Below are 17,186 nucleotides of genomic sequence, written 5' to 3'. Positions count from 1 at the left end.
GAAGGAAGGAAGGAAGGAATGAAAGAAAGAAAGAAAGAAGGAAAGAAAGAAGAAAGAAGGAAAGAAGGAAGGAAGGAAGGAAGGAAGAAAGGAAGGAAGGAAGAAAGAAAGAGATAGAGATATAGAGAGATAGAGGGATGGAGGGAAGGAGGTAGGAAGGAAGAAAGAAGGAAAGAATGAAGGCAAGAGAAAGAAAGACAGAGAAAGGAAGAAAGAAAGGACAGAAGGAGGGAAAAGAAAAAGGAAGAAAGGAATGAAGAAATGAAGGAAAGAATGAAAGAGAGAAAGAAGGAAAGAAAGAAGGAAATAAGGAAAGAAAGAGTGAGAGAGAAATCTTTGTCTTCTAGGTATAGCCCAGGTATTAAGACCTCTGAGATCTTTTCTCTTCCCTGCCTGATCCTTCCACTCAACTTAAAAGGGATTTTTTCCATACTCAGATATTCTTAGAGCTCTGTGTTATTATGCTCCTTTGTATACAGTTCATACCTTCCTATTAGACTGTAAGGCCTTCAAGGGTTAAAAAAAAATAAACCATTTTCCTCCTTCATCTAGCACAGTGTCTTAGACGTCATAGATTAAGCATACATTTTTATTAGATTGGTCAAATCACCTTTTATTTCCATTTGACACTATTTGACAAGTTTAAGTGGGAAAAAAGAGTAGTAGTGGACACAGGTTCTTAGCACTTATGCTAGGTCTGTCTAGGAGAAGTGGGGGACTCAAAAACATATCTTGGAGGAGGTGAGGTGGTATTCAATCTGGAGCCAGAGGGCCTGGTTTATATACCACCTTGAATGCTTATAGTCTTTGTGACCTTGGACAAGTCATTGAATCTCCTTATGCCTCTATTTCCTCATCTGGAAAACAAGAAAGCTATGCTAGATGGCCTCAGAGGTCCCTTCTAGCTAGAGATCCAGGATCCTATATCAGATTCAATCTCCATCTCTCAGAAGTTTATGGCCAAGCTAGGGAGATAAAATATCCATACAAGCATAGCAACCAGATTAATTCTTCCAGCTATTTTCAGGAGACAGAAGGGACGGAAGTTATGCTTAATTGGCAGCTGTGACCAGGGCCCTGCCTAGGAGATTCAGGGAGGCTCTGGGGGGTGAGGGTGGTGGCAATGTTGATAGAGGTAAAATCAGTTTACTGTGACAATCTAGGGCAACAGAAAAGCAAAAAGAAGTCGTGTGTGTGTGTGTGTGTGTGTGTGTGTGTGTGTTCCTGACTTCTTTACCTTGGTGGTGGTAGAAGTGGGGATTTTATGAAATGATTGCATAATAATAATAATTGACATTTAGAGAGGCTTTCAGATTTGCAAAGCATTTTATGCATCTTATCTTAGTTGAGTCTAACAAACCTGCCAGTCAAGTATTAAAAATAGAGTTGTGGGTCAGACTCCTCTACAAACCGTCACGAGCCCAAGTGCCTGGGACATATTGTTGTTCAGTCATGTCAGGCATATCTGATTCTTTGTGACCCCGTTTGGGGTTTTCTTGGCAAAGATGCTGGAGTAATTTGCCATATCCTTTTCCAGTTCATTTGACAGATAAGGAAACTGAGGCAAACTGGATTAAGTGACTTGTCCAGGATCATACAGCTAATAAGTGTCTGAGGCTGGATTTGAACTCAGGATGATGAGTCTTCTTGATTCCAGGTTCTATGTGCTATCCACTGAGTCTTCTAATTATTGCTGTGCCTCGGACAAAGCAGGGACTTAATAAATGCTTGTTGACTGACTGACTGATATGAATGAATGAATGAATGAATGAATGAATGAAGGTTTTATTGATTAATAAATTTTTCCCTTGCAAAAATAGCTACAGATATCCTTAATCAGCTCCTTCAGTCACTGGATATGAAGTTTTCTTCTCAATCTGAAGGCACACAGAGACTTAGGCTGAGATGACCTCTGCCCTTTAGCCTCTTTTTTGGGGAGGATTCTTCTCTGAAATGTCTTGTCCTCTAGACCTTCCCTGGCTCTCTCAATTTAATTGTCCCTCTGACATATGATCCTGTGACCTGGGCAAGTGACTTCCTCTCCTAGGACCTCAGACTTCTCTTTAAGACCCTAAGTTGCAGCAACAGAAGGAGTTTCTTCCCTGTGCTGGTCACGGATGTTTATTTTGCCACTTAATGTTATATGACTATCAACATATAATTATAGGATAATTTTGATGTTTTTCATATTGATGACTCATCTGTTTGCGTACTTCATTTACTTTATTAAGGCTGCAATTTTATTTTATTGGCGGTTGAGGGGCAGAATGACGGTCAGAGAAGGAAAAAGAGTGTGACATATGGCTGGGAAAGTAAAAGAAAAGTGTGATCCTGGACAAGTCACTTCACCTTATTTGCCTTGGCTTCCTCATCTGTCAAATGAGCTCAAGAAGGAAATGGCAAACTACCGTGGTATCTTTGCCAAGAAAACTCCAAATAGGATCATGGAGATTTGGACACCACTAAAATGACTGAACAGCAAAAATAAGAAAGGTCAACTACCACACCAATGCAATTACCAACAATTTGGAAATTGGTCTTGATCAAGGACACATGACAAAACTAGTGGAAATGCGCATCGGCCATGGGTGGGGGGAGTGCGGGGGAGGGGTGAAGGGGAAAGGAGGAGCATGAATCAGGTAACCATGTTAAAAATGAATATTAATAAATGTTAAAAAAAATTAAAAAAAATTAAAAAAAATAAGAAAGGTCACAATGTCTTATAATTCTGTACCCATTCCAGGAGCTGCTAGTATGCATAAAATTTTTGAATTCTCTAGCCAGGATGTGATTTGCTATTTCGCCCAGAACAGAGGGCCTGCTGGGATGAGATTAAAATATACCAATTTTTCCATTTCTTTTTACTTTGAGGAAATAGACCTAAAGAGATTTATTATCAGCCAGGGATTGTGGTACATCCTAAGTACTAAAATGACTTTCTAATCATAAATTAGGTGACATCACCAAATGTCTTACTCTTTATAACAACTAAGGAGGGACAGTTGGGTGGTTCAGTGGATTGAGAGCCAGGCCCAGAGATGGAAGTCCTGGGTTCAATCTGGCCTTAGATACTTTCTAGCTGTGTGATCTTGGGCAGGTCACTTAACCCCCATTACCTAGCCCTTACCTCTCTTTTGCCTTAGAATTAATACACAGGGGGCAGCTGCATAGTTCAGTGGATTGAGAGCCAAGCCTAGAGATGGGAGGTCCTAGGTTCAAATCTGGCCTCAGACACTTCCTAGCTGTGTGACCCTGGGCAAGTCACTTAACCCCCATTGCCTAGCTCTTCTGTCTTAGAACCAATACATGATATTGATTCTAAGGTGGAAGTAAGGGTTTAAAAATAAAAGAATTAATACACAGTATTGACTCTAAGACAGAAGGTAAGAGTTTTTTAAAAATCCAACTATTCATAATCAAGTAATTTCTATTCTAATTCAATATCAGTTAGTTGTTTCCTCAGCTCCTCATAAAGGAACCTCTTTCTTTGCTTGTACTGGTCTAATCTCATCTGTACCTTTGAGTCTTATATATTCTATCAACTCTTTAAGAGACCATCAGTATGTATCACAAGATCAGAAAGTTCCTCTTTTTCACTGTGAAAGGTAGTTTTGAGAAATAGTATATACCAGAAAAAAAGACTAAAAGTTAATTGGAAATGAAATAACCTTATCTGCAGAATGAATAGGTCAAGGAATAAATCACAGAAACCATCAACAATTTCAATAAAAAGAATGACAACAAGGACATAAAAATTGGGGGATACAGCCAAAGCAGTACTTAAGGAAAATCTATATTACTAAGTGCTTACATCAATAAAATGGAGAAAGAGCAGATCAGTGAATTGGGCAAGCAACTAAAAAACTAGAAAAAAGAAAAAAAATTCAAATCTCCAATTAAACACTAAATTAGAAATCCTGAAAATCAAAGGAGAGATGGATAAAATTGAAAGTAAGGAAAACATTGAACTAATAAACAAGACAAGAACCTGGTTTTATTTATTAATTTAGAATATTTTTCCATGGTTGCATATTCATGTTCTTTCCCTCTCTTCTTTCCTCCCCCCCTCCCTAAGCTGATGAGCAATTCCACTGGGTTTTACATGTATCATTGTTCAAAGCCTATTTCCATATTATTCATATTTTCAATAGAGTGATCATTTACAATCAAAATCCCCAATCATATCCCCATCGAACCATGTAATCGATCATATGCTTTGCCTATGTGTTTCTATTCCCACAGTTCTTTCTCTGGATGCAGATAGTGTTCTTTCTCATAAGTCCTTCAGATTGAAAGAGCTGGTTTTATAAAAAAAAAAAACCAATAAAATAGATTTTAAAAAAAGAAAGAAAAAACCAAATTACCAGTATCAAAAAGGAAAAGGACAAATTCATAACCAATTAAGAGGAAATAAAATAAATTATTGAGTTATTTTGCCCAATTATGTGCCAATAAATCCAACAATCTAAGAGAAAGAGAACACACCTGGTGAACTTCTTCTCTGGTCTTTGAAATAATTCCTAGCATGTGATATCAGGATTTTCATACTTAGATATCTCACCAGTCTGAAAGCTGTTCTTTTAAGGCTTCTTATCCCTAGGTCCCATTTTTCTATGTTGCTTCCTTGTCAATGCTGTACAAGTTCCTACTTGATGTGAATAATGAATATAGTCACAGGAAATATAAAATTATACTCTTTGAAATTACAATTACTTAAAATATGGTAATTGGTTCTAGTCCATTGGAAATATGTAGTGAGAATTTTGAATAATATGACCACTTAGTGGGATTTGTTTTTCACACTAATTTCGGTACATGATGAATCCAAGATGCTATAGGCTCTTCCCCAGGAGGACCTGGGTCAGCTCCTGAGAAACTATTTGATAATTTTACAATTGACAGATAAGTAAACTGAGTCTGAGAAAGGCTAAGAGATTTGCCCATAGACATATTGCTAGTAAATGTCATGTATGAGTGGGGGGAGATATGAAGCCAAATCTTCCTGCCTCGCCACTTAGCAGTCTCTTATTAGTCTTATTTTTACAGATGAGTAAACAGCCTTTAAGAAGCTAAAGGACTTGCCCACAAGTATGTATCCAAAAAGTTGTTCTTTTGATCTTCATCTCCCAAGCCATTTCTCTACAGGTTATAAGATGAGCTTCAAGTCTTATTTAATACTGTTATAATAATAATACTCCTCTCTAGATGTGTGTAGATTAAGTATAGAGAGAGGATGGGATGACACCTCCCTCCTTTATAACAGTTGCCCAGGCAGGATCCTTTAGGTCAATGGATGATATCCCTTCAGGACCCACCTGGGATTAATTGATATTATATAATGGGCTCTTTAGCTGGGTAAATCTGACTGAATCTCTCCCTTTCCAAAGAAGCTATGAGCAACCACTCCAGGAAGGTACTTTAAAACTTTGAGGATAATGGGATTGGATAGAGGTATTGGGAGACCCTAATTAAAATGATGATGATGAATCTAAACTGTAGGCAAGTAAATGAATTAGGATGATTAGTTTCTCTCTGATACAGCCTGGCCAGAGCCAGACCAGAGTAGGCAAACTGCTGTATAATCTTTCAGCTTCTTCACTAGATGATAAGCCTAACCAGTTTGGGATATCCACCCCTTTCCACCCTCTTCTTCTCCCGCCCACTTCCAGGATCTCTCCTGGGCCCTGGGAAACCTAGATAACTAAGATGATTGATTTCCTAATTTCTAGAGGCAGTAGAATCAGAGATGAAGGTCTGGGTACAGGTTGTTGATGGTACAGGAACAAACAGGAGGAGCTTGCAAGGTTGAATCTGCAAGTCTCAATCCCACAAAAGACCAGGATCCACTGATCTCAGGTCTCAGGGACAGAAAGGAACCCCTGCCAGGGCTGCCAGGGTGGTTTTATACCCTCCTGGGCCAACTGCCCTCTCCTGTGTCCGCACGTCTCTCTGGGAACATTCCACCTGTCAATCACAGTGTGAACTCCTGGCTCCCAGAGATTCAATACAACAATACCACCTGGGAGTTTGAATTATATTGCAACCCCCCAGTATTGTTGGAAGAAAAGTGCTTTGTAAAACCTTGATGCCCCATAGAAATAGGAGCTGGTATTCTGAGTCATTGCCTGGCCTCTGAGACAGTAACAGGCTGGGGAGGTTAAGAGAGAGTGACCAGTCTAGGCCGATCCCATTCATGTGCTGCCCTTGGGGCAGTTCTGGCTGTGACCTCAGAGGAGTGATTTACACTCCCTTAACACCCCAGCAAACTTTAGGGTGAAAGGGAGGAGAGTTTAAGAGTTGGGAAGGAAGACAACACTCATTCTGAGTGGGTGTGGACAGCAGGAAGGAAAGAGGATAACACAAACACCGTCTGGATTTATTGGTTGAATCTCTTCTGGTTGTCAGAGCTCCAAGAATGACTTAATACCTGGCAATCCCTTCTGAAGAGCAATCCCAGCAAAACAGTAGCCACCATTCTCAGCTCAACTTTGGACCTAGAGCGCCCTCTAGGGTCTGATTGCTCTTCCCCAGGGTTCCTTTGTCACTGGGGATGTGGAACACTCCTATCATGCCAATTGCCTCACCATATAGAATTGAAAGTTGGAAGGGACTTTAGATTTAGAACACCTTTCCATCTGATGAAAAAAAGAAAGAGAGAGAGAAAGAGACAGAGAGAGAAAGAAAGAAAGAAAGAGAAAGAGGCAAAGAAAGACAAAGAAAGGAAGAGAAAGGAAGGAAGGAAGAGAGAAAAAACAGAGAAAGAAAGAAAGAAAGATTTAGAAAGAAAGAAAGATTTAGAAAGAAAGGAAGGAAGGAAGGAAGGAAGGAAAGAAGAAAGAGAAAGAAGGTAGAAAGAAAGAAGAAAGAGAGAAAGAAGGAAGAAAGAAAGAGGAAGAGGAAAAGAAAGAAAGAGAGAAAGAGGGAAAGAAAGGAAGGAGGAGGAAGGAAAGAAAGGAAGGAAGGAAGAAAGGAAGAAAGAGAGAGAAAGGAAGGAAGGAAGGAAAGAAGGAAGAAATAAGGAAGAAAGAGAGAAAGAAGGAAGAAAGAAAGAAGAAAGAAAGAAGGAAGAAAGAAAGAAGAGAGAGAGAGAAAGAAGGAAGAAAGAAAGAAAGGATGGAAGGGAGGAAGAAAGGAAGAAAAGAAGGAAGAAAGGAAGAAAAGAAGGAAGGAAGGAAGGAAGGATGGATGTAGTTCTTAGTTCTCATGGAAGGGACTTTAGAGACCTAATCCAACTGGCTTCTTTTCTTGTAAGATATATGTAATCTAATGGTCCTATATCAACTCCCAGGAGCACTGGGAGCATCTGACCTCATAGTCAGGTCTCCAGAGAATAATCACTGTTATCTCTGGGTTAGTCCTAAAGGGTTGGGTTTGTCTATCAGTTGTGTCCAACTCTTTATATCCCCATTTGGGGTTTTCTTGGTAAAGATACTGAGGTGGTTTGCCATTCCCTTCTTCAGCTCATTTGACAGATGAAGAAACTGAGGCAAACAGGGTTAAGTTACTTACCTAGGATACCAGGTAGTAAATGTTAGAGACCAGATTCACACTCAGGAAGATGAGTCTTTTTTTTTTTTTTAGCTTCTCTCTTATTTTATTTTATTTATTATTTTATTTAATTTTGCCATTTTGTTTAATTAATTAATTTAGAACATTTTTCCATGGTTACATGATTCATGTTCTTTCCCTCCCCTCCCCCCTCCCATAGCCAACGAGCAATTCCACTGGGTTTTACATGTGTCATTGATCAAGACCTTTTTCCATATTATAGATATTTGCACTAGGGGGATCGTTTAGAGTCTACATCCCCAATCATAAGATGAGTCTTTCTGACTCCAGGCCTGTTACTCTTGTCTACTGGGCCCCCTAGTTGCCCCAATGCTATAAAGTATAAGCCCCCAAATGGTATGCTTTCCACCATGATATGAGTCAATATAAATTAATCAGCCAAGCAATTAGCCTTTAGGAAAGAGTATTTACTTTGGCAATATAATAAGAACAAGTGGTACAAAGCATTCCACCCCTCCCAAGGGTCTAATATACAGGCCCAGGGGAAAGTAGGGCTCAAGATTAAAGAGTGAAAGTAGCAAAAAGGAATGATTCCCAGCTAGTAGAGGTCTTTTTTTTTAGAGTCCTCTCGATGATATATTTTTTTTTTCTGGATTTTTTCTAGAGCCTTGAATCTCCTTTCCTCATCTTCATCAGACTGTTCTTGGATGCAGATAGTATCATCAGCCAATGCCAAACAGGGCACTTGCTTAGGACAATGATAGTAAGATGGGACATTTGAAATTCATTAAGTTGAAGTGGGGGTGGGTGTAGGGAGACTAAAACTGAGTTAACTCGGTGGATTTAGAGCTAGGCCTAGAGATGAGAGGACCTGGGTTCAAATCTGACCCCACACATTTCCTAGTTGTGTGCCCCTGGGCAAGTCGCTTAACCCCCCACTAGCCTTTACCACTCTTCTGCCTTGGAACCAATACACAGTCTTGATTCTAAGATGGAAAGTAAGGGTTAAAAAAAAACCTGAGTCAGAGGCCAGGGCTCTCCTTTCACCCTCCTCCCCTCTCCCACATCAATTTTTTTTTTCAAGATATAATTGGTTTGATGTCTCCTCCTTACGGTTAAGCACTCAATTTTCTCTTTCCAGAACTGGATATTTTATAGATAACCCACAGGACACGATCAAGTTTCCTCAGTCATTTGGAACATACTTCCCTGAAATATCACTACAATTGGTCAAGGATTTCTTCTTTACTGAAGCCTATGATGGATTAATTAAACAGTGAAGTATTTTCACCTGGTTAAAGTGTCGTAGTTTATATCTTTTTTTTTTTAACCCTTACCTTTTGCCTTAGGACAATGGTTCCCAAACATTTTTGGTCTACCGCCCCCTTTCCAGAAAAAATATTACTTAGTGCCCCCTGGAAATTATGAAACTATTGAACTCAGAATAGAATGTAATACAAAAAAAGTGTGGCCATCACTGCTCTCCTGGATCTCTGCAGCACCCACCAGGGGCGGTGGCGCCCACTTTGGGAATCACTACCTTAGAATCACTTGTAAGACAGAAAAGAGGCAAGGGCCAGGCAAATGAGGTTGTGACATGCTCAGGTTCACAGAACTAAGAAGTATCTGAGGGCACATTTGAACCCAAGTCCTCCTGACTCTAGGCCTGGCACTCTATCCACTGTGCTATTTAGCTGCCCTTCAGGCTTAGCACTGTATGGCGTGAAAATTAGTGTATTATTCTCAATGGATTTCTGACTAGTAGTAGAAACTCCAAGTAGAGGTTAAGTTTAAATCATTAGCTTAATTAGATATAGCTTCGCTCTGCCTTTCTCCTTCCCCCTTTCTCAGTCTTTCTCCTACACCTTTTACTGGTACTCTTTTGCACAGGTGGAGGGAATTGTATTAGTTTCCTATAAATTGGGGAGTTTATGGGTATCTTTGGGTCTCTGACTTTAGAGCAATGTTCCCGTCCTTTGCTGCGATAAGCAGTAACGCTGCATCTTATCCTGACCTCTGATTATTTGAGTGATTAAAGGGGGTGCATCTTGCTATGTCAAGACCCCCCCCAAATTCTCACTCCAGACAGCATCTCAACAGTTAATTTAAATGGCAGTGGAGTGATTTGAGTGATTTAATCTATTGACCACTTTTCTTTACATACAGATAGGTAAACTGAGGCTCCAGAAAGATTAGTTACTTGCCCAAAGACACTTAGTAGCAGAACCAAAAATTGAACCCAGGTTCTCTTACTTCAATGCCCTTTCCAGTTCATTGTGGTGCACTTGCTATCTGTTCATACAAACCTAGAATGTCAAAACTACAAGGGTCTTCAGAAATCACCTAGGAAAATATTCTAATTTTACAGTGTAGGAAGCTGAGGTCTAGGAGTTCTAGATAATAATAATGACAACATTTATTTAGCCTGTTAAGGCTTTTAAAGTGCTTTACATATACTAATTTAATCCTCATGAAATCCCTGTGCAGTGGATACTATTGTTGTCTGTTCTAGAGATGAAGAAACTGAGGCTGAAAAAAGTTAAGTGATTTACACAGCTAGTGTCTGAGGAAGGATTTGAATTTCTGTCTTCCCAGCTCTAGGCAGAGAACTCTCTTAGACAGAGAGCAAGACCTGGTCAGGAAGACCTGAGTTCAAATCTGAAATGAGTCACTAGTTGTATGACCCTGGGCAAGCAGTTAATCCTATTTGCCTCTTCCATAAAATGAGCTGGAGAAGGAAATGGCAAACCACTCCAGGATCTTTGCCAAGAAAACTCCTAATGGAGTCGATGAAGTTAGAAATGGCTGAAAAGACTAAACAACAAACTTCCTGACTCAAAGTCCAATTTTCTATTCCACTGGACCACCTAGTTGCCTCAGAGTAAGATGGAGATTTTAAGGATATTGATCTACCTGTTCTAAGGACTGAATGAAAGAATGATACTGCTATTATTGCTTCTGGAGAGATCCTGAAAGTTCAGCAGAGCTAAGAATGGACCTGGTTCTGTTCATTGAAGCCTTGAGAGAGAAGTGGATATGATCTCCCTTAAGTGACCTGAGAGGAGAGTTCTTGGTCTCAACTTTAGAGAGGCCACAGTATAACTGCTCCAAAGTGTCTGCTGTGGAAAAAGGATCCATATAGTTTAAGTGATAGAAATTCTAGGAAGAGCATCTATTACTCTTGAGCCTCAGCTATTTGGTTAGAGGAGGGGAAAGTCCCTGAGCAATCTGAATCCCTGAACCCTAGAATCTAGGCCAAGGGGGTTTCCCAGAAGAATGTAATCTTTCAGTGAGAGAAGGGTATTTTCTGATCAGGATCAGTCTCAGGGAATGCTTCTTTAAAATCAGATCCAAGGGGAAGCTGGGTGGCTCAGTGGATTGAGTCGGGCCTAGATATGGGAGGTCCTAGATTCAAATCTGGCTTCGGACACTTCCTAGCTGTGTGACCCTGGGCAAGTCACTTAACCCCCATTGCCTAGCCCTTACAGCTCTTGCCTTGGAACCAATGCACAGTATTGATTCTAAGATGGAAGGGAAGGGTTTAAAAAAATAAATCAAATCAAATCAAATCAGTTCCAAGTTTGAGGGTTTGGAGATTCAATCCAATAAGCGTGTAAGAGAAGGGAAATTTCATTTTCTGGGCAGTGGGACTCTTCATGAGAATGCCTGGTGTTGAGAATGAGAGCAATAAGGGATTCCAGGTACAATACAGGGGAGCAAGAGACCTAATCTTTGCCTTCTGATATTATCATGAGTTACTCAGATGGTTCTGGTATTATGCATTCTCTTCTTTTATGAGGGGTGGTGGTGGTTTAAACACATTTTATTTTAGACAGTCTACAAGATATCTTTTAAAAAATATTTATTTTTTCAGTTACATACAGAAATATTTTTTTACAATTGTTTTCTGATAATTTCAGATTCAGATTCTCCCCCACCGCAGTGGCAAAATAGTCTGATAAAGGTTATACCAGTGTTTTTATGCAATACATATTTCCATATTGATCATTTTGTGATAGAAGATACATATCACACATACAATACAAGAAGGAAATAAAGTGGAAGATAACCTGCTTTTATCTATAAGCAATTTCCAACAGTTCCTTCTTTGACTGTGGAAAGCATTTTTATCATGAGTCCCTTAGAGTTATCTTGGAGCCTTGTTTTGCTGATGACAGTTTAGTCCTTCATAGTTGATCCTCGTATATAATATTGCTGTTACTGTGTACAACGTTCTCTTGGTTCTGCTCATTTCACTTTGGATCAGTTCGTATAAATTTTTTCTGAGCTCATACTGTAAATCATTTCTTATGGTGCAATAGTATTTCATTCTAATATATACCTCAACTGGTTTGACCATTCCCAAAGTGACAGATAGTCCCTCAGTTTCCAATTCTTTGCCACTTCAAAAATTTCTGCTAAAAATATTTTTGTCCTATGAAGATTAAAATTAATATGCAAAATACTAAATATTATATTTATACATATTTTATTAATAATAAACTAACAAAAGAGACTAACTAAAAAGTCTTAATCAGCTCACTCCCAGGAACCAAAAAGAGAGAGGAAAGAGTTACAGCCAACTATAAAACAATAAAATGACCACACAAACGTGGAGAGACAGGAGAGATTAAAGAGAATTTTGGGAAAACTAAGGGACTTATGGGGGATGAAGTCCAAGCTTCAAAATCTCCATTTATACACCGCCCCTGTGATCCTTTGGGAGACCAGTCTCCTCAATGGATCACAAAAACATAATCAATTTATAAATTGCAATAATTTGTAGATAAAAGGAAATAAAGAACAAAATCAATGATTACTACATTAACAAAAGGCCAATTTGGGGGTACTCCCCTTTGGCATAAAAGTATACATTCAAAACAAATGCTCTCAACCTCCCAAAGTTCAAATTCATATCCCAAAGTTCAATTCTAGATCTTCTTGATGCAGTATGTGGTCTCTGCAGGTATCTTCATGGTGCCTTCTCCAAACAGGTTCGTTGTCTGGATTCTGGAAAGTAGAAAATTTCTTATCCTAAAATTTCCTAAATTGAAATCAAAGTTCACAACAATAGCAAAGTCCCCCCTGAGGAAAATAATAACAAACAGGAATCACTCAGGGATACATGGCTGAGTTATAAGGTATATGAATCAATTGCAAAAGAAATAAAAAAACATAAAAAAATCTACATAAAAGAGAAAAAATAACTTGTGGATGAAATATAAAATATTAAAGTCTTATGTCTAAAAAGTAAAAGAAAAATAAAACTATAACTAGTCCTTGAATCAGGGCCCAATTAAAGTGATTTAAGTAATTATGCACTTATCTAATCAGTAACCAGGACTATAGAAACTTTGCTACACTTATAAAAGACAGAAAAGGGACTAGATTATAGGAGCCAGAATGATAGCCAAGATAAGGTGCTTGGATAGAATGTGGTTCAGAGGAAGTCCTGTATCTTAACATATGTTAAGCACCACAACCTTGAACCCCAAACAGGTTAAAGTCCTCTTGTCTTGGCTCAAAATTATGCAGGTCAGCTTTGTGCTTTTTTGGCACTGTGCAATGGCTTTTTTAATATCCTTTTCTTCTGTAATCAGACAGAATTATTAAGCAAAGTCCCATAATTATTTTAAAACAATCAATGGCATTATTCTATAGTTTAAAGCTTTTTGGGTATGCATTAATATTAGAACAAATGTATTTTAAATTTATATTACTGCAAAAAAAAGATTAATATTGATAATATTTTTGAGTACAAAAATGAGAGAAAAAAGAACCTCAAAACTGTATTGCACATACAAGGGGAAAAAAAGAAAAGAATGTTTTAAAAATAAAAAAAATATAGCTTAGAATCAGTGAAAGGTTTCTCACCCAAAAAAATGAGATCCAATTTCCTTTTTAAACTTGGTCATGAACTACTGTGAATGCTATTTTTACAGAATAACAGATGTATAAAAATAATAATATCATAGATAATGTACATTCAAGTAAACTACCAAATTCCCAAAATTCACAATAGCCTAGTTATTGACAATAGCAAACAAAACCATTAATACATAGAATTCACATGAGTTTATAGATAGCCACTTGTGTGATGTTTAAAAAAATCTATACTTGTCACAAATTCTACAGGTATAGCAAATCTTTCAACCTTGGCAATTGCTGATGAAAACCTACTTGGGTCTAAAACATCACCAAGAATTTTAGATCCTTCTGGTGGGAAAGTAAATAAACTAAAAAGTTAAAATATCATGCATGCAGAAGCTCTTTTTGGCTTCTTGCTTTATATATATATATATATATATGTGAAAACAGCATCCATTCAGAAGGTATCTAAAATCATTTCTAAAGACCCCTTATAAAATAACAATTTAAATTCTGAAGTCATTATATTCTTCAAGGTCATATAAGTAGCATGTGACCTCAATAGTTAAGATGACAAATCCAGGATACATAAGACTTATGGGCTTTTTACAATGATATGTTGTTCAGTAAAATCCTAGGGAAACAGTACAGATAAAGAATCATATAACAGAATAGATATTAATTAGATTAATACAGATAAAATTTAAAAATTTAAACCTTAAAGAAATTAGCAAATACAATAATATAGGGAAATGACAAGTTATAAGCAGTGTAGTAAAAAATCTTTTTTACCAATCCCAATAGCCTTGTTTACTATCTTGAGGGGGAAAGCTGAAAATAATTAGCAAGCAATAAACTTTCAGATATCTTTTTAAGGTTATTTTCCCTCCCCCAGCATTTTAATCCATTCAGATTTTGTTTGTCATAGCTCTGAATTTTGTTATAGTGAGGGAGAATTCTGCACTGAACATAGTGTGCATGATCCTCATAATGGGTAAGGGTAAACTAAAATGCCAAAGGGGTGTGAGGAGATTAATTTCTTCGTGAATCTTAAGATTAGTCAAGTTCTCATCTGCAAGGTATTCAATCAGCACAAAAAAAAACCCTGGAAAAGAATTAAGCAGATCCAAACTTCACTTTCAAGCATGCTTTGAAACAGCATTATTCCTGAAGAGGCTGAATGGGGTTTGTTTATAGAGTAAACAAAAAGAGGCAAAATTTCTAGAGGGAGAACAATAGGGTATTTGCATATGAGAGAACTGGCTTCTCTTGGTCAGGAGAAGGCCAAAAGACAAAATCCCAAAAACTTCTACTTCAAATCTACTAATTTAGTCTCTCTGCCCTCAAAAGAAAAGGCAGAGGAGTCCCCTGTATTCATTCTCTCTCTCTCTCTCTCTCTCTCTCTCTCTCTCTCTCTCTCTCTCTCTCTCTCTAAACCTTTACCTTCCATCTTGCAGTCAATACTATGTATTGGCTCCAAGGCTCCAAGGCTAGGCAATGGGGGGTTAAGTGACTTGCCCAGGGTCACATAGCTGGGAAGTGTCTGAGGCCCCATTTGAATTCAGGACTTTCTGTCTCTAGGCCTAGCTTCCAATCCACTGAGCTACCCAGCTGTGTATTCTCTCTTGAAACTGGAAGACTGAAGACTACATCTCTTTTCTCTCCAGCTCTTACCAACTGTGCCCTCTCATGAAGGCCTAGAGCAGTGGTTCCCAAACTTTTTTGGCCTACCACCCCCTTTCCAGAAAAAATATTACTTAGCCCCCTGGAAATTAAATGTTTTAAATTTTAATAGCAATTAATAGGAAAGCTAAATGCACCTGTGGCATCTAGGTGACTTGGTGGCTCAGAGCAAGGCCTGAAGGCAGGAGGTCCTAGGTTGAAATCTGGCCTCAAATACTTCCTAGCTGTGTGACGTTGGGCAAGTCACTTAACCTCTATTGCCTAGCCTTTACTACTCTTCTCTCTTGGAACCAATACTTAGTATCGATTCCAAGACAGAAGGTAAGGATTTAAAAATAAAAATGAAAATGTAAAAAGAGGAAAAATATGTTACATTAAAACCTTTCTTCAGGTCTCTATAGGGAGAAAGATTCTGGGAAGAAAATGGCACATAGGGAAGTGGCAAGCTCAGTGATTTTCTTCTCCCTAGTTGGAGACTTTGAGAAATTTCCCTTTGGGTAAGATCTGGGACTCTTTTTTGTTTGAGCTGAGTTATCTTGCTCCCAAAATGAGAGCTCTGCTAGTCTATATTGTCTGGTATATATTCTTACATGTATATTTTCTCTGATTTCTGTTTTGCTGTTGACTTGGATAAATAGGATTATTTGCTGTTTGCTATGTGTGTTCATTGTAGAACTGGCAATTGATGGGGAGAGATCAAGTCTTGGATATTTAGCTTGGGGCATTCCTTTCCCATTAAGGAACGTGGCTTGTACCTAAGTATTTCTTCCTCCTGATCTACAATACTCAAGGATCTAGATAGTTATATTCCAGCCCTTTAACTTGCTCTGAGGTGTCCAGTCTCTGATCCCAAGGCTCTTGCTTCCCCTTTTGGCAGAAATCAGTCTTCCTTGGAAAAGAATAGGAATAGGAGAGACACTAGAAATGTCTATTCTGGTCTTCCTGAGAATCACATCTAGACAGACCCATGTGACATATATAACCTACATAGGAAAAAATAAAATGTAATCACACTTTATACCTGTAACACTTCACAGGGGTTGGAAAAGGTGGCTTTCCTTCTTCACCCTCTCCACCCGCTGGAGCCAACCAAGAACTCATCTCAGATGCTTGAGTTTTCAAAGGGCTTAGATAAGATGAGTTACTAACTCTATTCCTTCCAGTGAGATAGGATGTAAAGAGCTTCTACATCCTAAAGATCCTTGGTCTTGTCATCTGACCTACTTATATGCCTAATGACCCCTGTGCCTAGCTTTTTTTTTTTTTTAAACCCTTGTACTTCGTGTATTGTCTCATAGGTGGAAGATTGGTAAGGGTGGGCAATGGGGGTCAAGTGACTTGCCCAGGGTCACACAGCTGGGAAGTGTCTGAGGCTGGATTTGAACCTAGGTCCTCCCATCTCTAGGCCTGACTCTCAATCCACTGAGCTACCCAGCTGCCTCCCCTATGCCTAGCTTTTCATTTTGGTGACCATAGGAATTCCTTGCTTTTCTATGCACCCTATACCCTGGGGTATATGAGGTATTCAGGGAAGTCTAGTACCTCTGCGGTAAGGATCTGCCAATCCGTTTTCAGGGCTGCTCATCCACTTCTGGTGCCCACCTGCCACCCAGCTCTTGCCTATGGCTCCAATAAGCTGCAGCATGCACAGCAGCCACATCAAGCAGGCAAGCTACATTAGCTTGTGGGTAACAGATAGGCCTCAAACCCATCAGTGAATTGGGGGATGTCTACCTCAGGCATGTGAAAACTTCTACCAGTGTAAGGGGTGGAGGAGGACAATTCGTTCCAATGGCAGTGAAGGCAGGGAAAACAGACTCTGTGGAGCATTTAGAGGTTGGTTAGACCTTGAAGAAACCAATGTCATCTACTGCATCCCTAGCCATCACCAGGCATCTTGACTTTTGTCTTGCCACTGGAGGCTGATGACTCTGGAAAAGGGAGTGTGCCTGACAACTTTGTGCAAATCTGCCTAAAAAATACTTAAATCTTATTTATTCCCAAGGTAAACAGCATCGCCACGATGTCATTTTGGTCCTCTGACTATAAAGCACAATAACCAACCATCCACCCTACAGCTACACTTTTTCATGCTGTCTTTCTCAATAAGAGTATGAATTCCTTGA

Source organism: Gracilinanus agilis, chromosome 1, assembly GCF_016433145.1.
Source record: "Gracilinanus agilis isolate LMUSP501 chromosome 1, AgileGrace, whole genome shotgun sequence".
Classification (NCBI taxonomy): Eukaryota; Metazoa; Chordata; class Mammalia; order Didelphimorphia; family Didelphidae; genus Gracilinanus; species Gracilinanus agilis.
The sequence above is the reverse complement of the archived record's forward strand: the minus strand, read 5'-3'. Positions refer to the sequence as shown.